Raw genomic sequence first — 7,357 nt, forward strand, 5'->3', positions numbered from 1 at the left:
CTTGAGGAAGAAAAACAAAGCTGGAAACACCACACTTCTTGATTTCAAAGTATTTTGCAAAACTACAGTAATTAAATTAGTAATGTACTGGCATAAAAACAGACATATAGACCAATGGAACAGAATACAGAGCCCAGAGATAAACTCATGCATATACTGTTACTAGTCTTTGACAGGAGTGCCAAGAACACACAATGGGGAAATGTTGTCTCTTCAACAACTGGTGTTAGGAAAACTGGATATCCACATACAAAAGAATCAGATTGGACCCCTACCTTAAACCATACACAAAAATCAATGCAAAATGGATTAAAGAACTGAACATAAAACCTGTAACTGTAAAACTCCTAGAAGAAAGCGTAATAAAAAACCTATTTGAGGGCCTCCCTGGTGGTGCAGTGGTTGAGAGTCCGCCTGCCGATGCAGGGGACACGGGTTCGTGCCCCGGTCTGGGAAGATCCCACATGCCGCGTAACGGCTGGGCCTGTGAGCCATGGCCGCTGAGCCTGTGTGTCCGGAGCCTGTGCTCCACAACGGGAGAGGCCACAACAGTGGGAGGCCCGTGTACCGCCAAAAAAAAAAAAAAAAAAAAAAAAAAACTATTTGACATTGGTCTTGGAAATGATTTCTTGGATGTGACACCAAAGCACAGGCAACAAAAGCTAAAATAAACATGTAGGATTACATCAAACTAAAAAGTTTCCACACAGCAAAGGAAACAACACAATGGAAAGCCAAGCTATAGAATGAGAGAAAATATTTGTAAACCATGTTTGATAAGGGGTTAATTTTCAAAATATATAAGGAACTCCTACAAATCAATAGCCAAAAATAAATAACCCGGTTTTTTAAATGGGCAAAGGACTTAAATGGACATTTATCTAAAGAAGACATGCAGATGGCCAACAGGTATATGAAAAGATGCTCAATATCATTAATTGTCAGGGAAATACAAATCAAAACTACAGTGAGATATCACCTTACATCTGTTAGGATAGCAAATAAAGGGTAAGTGTTGACAATGTTGTGGAGAAACAGGAACCCTTGTTCATTGTTGGTTGGGGAATGGCAAAACGGTATGGAGGTTCTTTTAAAAATCAAAAATAGAACTACCGTATTATCCAGCAATCCCACTTCTGGGTATGTATCCAAAAGAATTGAATTCAGTATATCAAAGAGATATTTCCAGTCACATGTTCTTTGTAGCACTATTCATAGTAGCCAAGATATGGAAAAAACCTGAGTGTTCATCAGTAGATGAATTAATTTTAAAAATGTGGTATGTACATAGGATGGAATATTATTCAGCCTTTAAAAAAAGGAAACCCTGCAATATGCAACAATGTGGATGAACCTTGAAGACATTTGCTAAGAGAAATAGTGGTTGTCATGAGCTAGGGGGTGGGGGATTTGGGGAGTTGTTATTCAGTGGGTATAAAGTTTCAGTTATGCTATATTAATAAGTTATAGAGATTTGCTGTACAACATTAATAAGTTATAGAGATCTGTGTGGCTATAGTTAACAATATAGTATTGTGCACTTCAAAATTTAAGAGGATAGATCTCATGTTAAATGTTATCACAAAAACAATGGGACACAAGGAAACTCTGGGAGGTGGTGAATATGTCTTTTACCTGAATTGTGGTGATGGTATCATGGGAGTATGCATATGTACAAACTCTTCAAATTATACACATTAAATATGTATAGTTCTTTGTAATCAATTATACCTAAATAAAGCTGTTTTAAAAAAGAACAGAGGAGTACTCACTTCAGTAGCACAATTACTAAAAGTGGAACAATACAGAGAAGATTAGCATGGCTTTTGCACAAGGATGACATTGCAAATTCATGAAGTGTCCCATATTTAAAACAAAAACAAAACAAAAGAAAAAGAACAGAGGAGGATGTCCATTATCACCACCATTATTTAACATTGTTTGGAGGTAGTAGAAAACTCAATGAGACAACAGAAAGAAATTTGAGATGTAAAAATTAGAAAGGAGGAAGAAAATTATCCTTTTATATAGATAGTAAATTCCAAGATAATACATTTTTTAAAATTATAAACAGTAAGATAAATTCAGGAAAATGGTAGAGACCCCCTAGACCAGTGTCCAGTCACATGAGTGACCAGACAGAAGAACAGCAGAACTGCCCAACTCAGCCCAGTCCAAATTGTTGACCCACAGAGATGTGACCAAATAAAGTAATTATTGTTCGAAGCCACTAAATGTTTGAATGGTTTATTGTGCAGCAGTAGATAACTGACATAGTATATGACAAATATTGTATATCAAATCAGTGAATAAAAGATTCACTCTTCAATAAATCTATTTGGAGAACTGGATAGTCATCTAGAAATAAGTTAATTTAGATACATACCTTATGTTTTAACAGGATTAATTCCAAGTGAAGAACATATTCAAATCAGAAATATGAAACCGTCAAGTACTTTAAGAAATCACTGGAATTTTTTTATAGCAGTGGAAGCATGAAGGAGAACATTCTAACTACACACTAAACAGAAATCATAAAACGAAAGATTGATAAATTTAACAACAGAAAAATTAGAACTTGGGACTTCCCTGATGGCACAGTGGTTAACAATCCACCTGCCAATGCAGGGGACACGGGTTCGAGCGCTGATCCAGGAAGATCCCACATGCTGCAGAGCAACTAAGCCCCTGTGCAACAACTACTGAGCCTGCGCTCTAGACTACAGCCCGTGAGCTACTACTGAAACCCGTGCACGTAGAGCCTGTGCTCTGCAACAAGAGAAGCCACGGCAAAGAGAAGCCCGCGCATCACAACGAAGAGTAGCCCCCCACCACCACCACAACTAGAGAAAGCCTGCGTGCAGCAACAAAGACCCAATGCAGCCAAAAATAAATCAATAAATTTATTTATTTTTTTTTAAAAAATGAGAACTTCCTGCATGGCAGAAAATCATGATGCGAAAAAAGGATCAACAGACAAATTATAAACTGGAGGGGGGGGAATATTTTCTATACCTATCACAGATTACTAATTTCATTACTAAATTTAAAAATCTCCTATAAAATTATTAAAAATGAATAGATCCAATAGAAAAATGGACAAAGATTTTAATATACAGGCCACAGAAAAGGAAATACAAATAGCTCTTTTTTTTATTGGAGTATAATTGCTTTATAATGGTGTGTTAGTTTCTGCTTTATAACAAAGTGAATCAGGTATACATATACATATGTTCCCATATCTCTTCCCTCTTGCGACTCCCTCCCTCCCACCCTCCCTATCCCACCCCTCCAGGCGGTCACAAAGCACCAAGCTGATCTCCCTGTGCTATGTGGCTGCTTCCCACTAGCTATCTACCTTACGTTTGGTAGTGTATATATATCCATCGCACTCTCTCGCTTTCTCACAGCTTACCCTTCCCCCTCCCCAAAACCTCAAGTCCGTTCTCTAGTAGGACTGTGTCTTTATTCCTGTCTTACTACTAGGTTCTTCATGACACTTTTTTTCCTTAAATTCCATATATATGTGTTAGCATACGGAATTTGTCTTTCTCTTTCTGACTTACTTCACTCTGTATGACAGACTCTAGGTCTATCCACCTCATTACAAATAGCTCAATTTCATTTCTTTTTATGGCTGAGTAATATTCCATTATATGTATGTGCCACATCTTCTTTATCCATTCATCTGATGATGGACACTTAGGTTGTTTCCATCTCCGGGCTATTGTAAATAGTGCTGCAATGAACATTTTGGTACATGAATCTTTTTGAATTATGGTTTTCTCAGGGTATATGCCCAGTAGTGGGATTGCTGGGTCATATGGTAGTTCTATTTGTAGTTTTTTAAGGAACCTCCATACTGTTCTCTATAGTGGCTGTACCAATTCACATTCCCACCAGCAGTGCAAGAATGTTCCCTTTTCTCCACACCCTCTCCAGCATTTATTGTTTCTAGATTTTTTGATGATGGCCATTCTGACTGGTGTGAGATGATATCTCATTGTAGTTTTGATTTGCATATCTCTAATGATTAATGATGTTGAGCATTCTTTCATGTGTTTGTTGGCAGTCTGTATATCTTCTTTGGAGAAATGTCTATTTAGGTCTTCTGCCCATTATTGGATTGGGTTGTTTGTTTTTTTGTTATTGAGCTGCATGAGCTGCTTGTAAATTTTGGAGATTAATCCTTTCTCAGTTGCTTCATTTGCAAATATTTTCTCCCATTCTGAGAGTGGTCTTTTGGTCTTGTTTATGGTTTCCTTTGCTGTGCAAAAGCTTTGAAGTTTCATTAGGTCCCATTTGTTTATTTTTGTTTTTATTTCCATTTCTCTAGGAGGCGGGTCAAAAAGGATCTTGCTGTGATTTATGTCATAGAGTGTTCTGCCTGTGTTTTCCTCTAAGAGTTTGATAGTTTCTGGTCTTACATTTAGGTCTTTAATCCATTTTGAGCTTATTTTTGTGTATGGTGTCAGGGAGTGATCTAATCTCATACGTTTCCATGTACCAGTACAGTTTTACCAGCACCACTTATTGAAGAGGCTGTCCTTTCTCCTCTGTCCATTCCTGCCTCCTTTATCAAAGATAAGGTGACCATATGTGTGTGGGTTTATCTCTGGGCTATCTGTCCTGTTCCACTGATCTGTCTTTATGTTTTTGTGCCAGTACCATACTGTCTTGATTACTGTAGCTTTGTAGTGTAATCTGAAGTCAGGGAGCCTGATTCCTCCAGCTCCGTTTTTCGTTCTCAAGATTGCTTTGGCTCTTCGGGGTCTTTTGTGTTTCCATACAAATTGTGAAATTTTTTGTTCTAGTTCTGTGAAAAATGCCATTGGTAGTTTGATAGGGATTGCATTGAATCTGTAGATTGCTTTGGGTAGTACAGTCATTTTCACAATGTTGATTCTTCGAATCCAAGAACATGGTATATCTCTCCATCTATTTGTATCATCTTTAATTTCTTTCATCAGTCTTATAATTTTCTGCATACAGGTCTTTTTTCTCCTTAGGTAGGTTTATTCCTAGATTTTTTATTCTTTTTGTTGCAGTGGTAAATGGGAGTGTTTTCCTGATTTCACTTTCAGATTTTTCATCATTAGTGTATAGGAATGCCAGAGATTTCTGTGCATTAATTTTGTATCCTGCTGCTTTACCAAATTCATTGATTAGCTCTAGTAGTTTTCTGGTAGCATCTTTAGGATTCTCTATGTATACTATCATATCATCTGCAAACAGTGACAGCTTTACTTATTTTTTTCTGATTTGGATTCCTTTTATTTCCTTTTCTTCTCTGATTGCTGTGGCTAAAACTTCCAAAAATATGTTGAATAAGAGTGGTGAGAGTGGGCAACCTTGCCTTGTTCCTGATCTTAGTGGAAATGCTTTCAGTTTTTAACCATTGACGAAGATGTTGGTTGTGGGTTTGTCATACATGGCCTTTATTATGTTGAGGAAAGTTCCCTCTATGCCTACTTTCTGCAGGGTTTTTATCATAAATGGGTGTTGAATTTTGTCGAAAGCTTTCTCTGCATCTATTGAGATGATCATATGGTTTTTCTCCTACCATTTGTTAATATGGTTTATCACATTGATTGATTTGCGTATATTGAAGAATCCTTGCATTCCTGGAATAAACCCCACTTGATCATGGTGTATGATCCTTTTAATGTGCTGTTGGATTCTGTTTGCTAGTATTTTGTTGAGGATTTTTGCATATATGTTCATCAGTGATATTGGCCTGTAGTATTCTTTCTTTGTGACATCCTTGTCTGGTTTTGGTATCAAGGTGGTGGTGGTATTGTAGAATGAATTTGGGAGTGTTCCTCCCTCTGCTATTTTTTGGAAGAGTTTGAGAAGGTTAGGTTTAGCTCTTCTCTAAATGTTTGATAGAATTCACCTGTGAAGCCATCCGGTCCTGGGCTTTCGTTTGTTGGAAGATTTTTAGTCACAGTTTCAATTTCAGTGCTTGTGATTGGTCTGTTCATATTTTCTTTTTCTTCCTGATTCAGTCTTGGCAGGTTGTACATTTCTAAGAATTTGTCCATTTCTTCCAGGTTGTCCATTGTATTGGCATAGTGTTGCTTGTAGTAATCTCTCATGATCTTTTGTATTTCTGCAGTGTCAGTTGTTACTTCTCCTTTTTCATTTCTAATTCTGTTGATTTGAGTCTTCTCCCTTTTTTTTTCTGATGAGTCTGGCTAATGGTTTATCAATTTTGTTTATCTTCTCTAAGAACCTGCTTTTAGTTTTATTGATATTTGCTATCGTTTCCTTCATTTCTTTTTCATTTATTTCTGATCTGATTTTTATGATTTCTTTCCTTCTGCTAACTTTGGGGTTGTTTTGTTCTTCTTTCTCTAATTGCTTTAGGTGCAAGGTTAGGTTGTTTATTCGAGATGTTTCCTCTTTCTTTAGGTGGGCTTGTATTGCTATAAACTTCCCTCTTAGAACTGCTTTTGCTGCATCCCATAGGTTTGGGGTCATCGTGTCTCCATTGTCATTTGTTTCTAGGTATTTTTTAATTTCCTCTTTGATTTCTTCAGTGATCACTTCGTTATTAAGTAGTGTATTGTTTAGCCTCCATGTGTTTGTATTTTTTACAGATCTTTTCCTGTAATTGATATCTAGCCTTATAGCGTTGTGGTCGGAATAGATACTTGATACAATTTCAGTTTTCTTAAATTTACCAAGGCTTGATTTGTGACCCAAGATATGATCTATCCTGGAGAATGTTCCATGAGCACTTGAGAAAAATGTGTGTTCTGTTGTTTTTGGATGGAGTGTCCTATAAATATCAATTAAGTCCGTCTTGTTTAATGTATCATTTAAAGCTTGTGTTTCCTTATTTATTTTCATTTTGGATGATCTGTCCGTTAGCGAAAGTGGGGTGTTAAAGTCCCCTACTATGAATGTGTTACTGTCGATTTCCGCTTTTATGGCTGTTAGTATTTGCCTTATGTATTGAGGTTCTCCTATGTTGGTTGCATAAATATTTACAATTGTTATATCTTCTTCTTGGATCGATCCCTTGATCATTATGTAGTGTCCTTCTTTGTCTCTTCTAATAGTCTTTATTTTAAAGTCTATTTTGTCTGATATGAGAATTACCAGTCCAGCTTTCTTTCTGTTTCCATTTGCATGGAATATCTTTTTCCATCCCCTTACTTTCAGTCTGTATGTGTCTCTAGGTCTGAAATGGTCTTAGCATGTATATGGGTCTTGTTTTTGTATCCATTCAGCCAATCTGTGTCTTTTGGTGGGAGCATTTAGTCCATTTACATTTAAGGTAATTATCGATATGTATGTTCCTATTCCCATTTTCTATATTGTTTTGGGTTCGTTATTATAGGTCTTTTCC

The 7,357-nt window shown here is 36.7% G+C and overlaps 1 non-coding gene across 1 annotated transcript; it reads left to right on the plus strand.

The window, feature by feature from the left end:
• The first annotated feature begins 1,764 nt into the window (after positions 1 to 1,764).
• LOC137220280 (U6 spliceosomal RNA) lies at positions 1,765 to 1,872 on the plus strand. The gene has a single exon (XR_010941591.1). It is a non-coding gene; the product is annotated as a U6 spliceosomal RNA (small nuclear RNA).
• The last annotated feature ends 5,485 nt before the right edge of the window (positions 1,873 to 7,357 follow it).

The sequence above is a fragment of the Pseudorca crassidens genome, chromosome 2 (assembly GCF_039906515.1).
Source record: "Pseudorca crassidens isolate mPseCra1 chromosome 2, mPseCra1.hap1, whole genome shotgun sequence".
Classification (NCBI taxonomy): Eukaryota; Metazoa; Chordata; class Mammalia; order Artiodactyla; family Delphinidae; genus Pseudorca; species Pseudorca crassidens.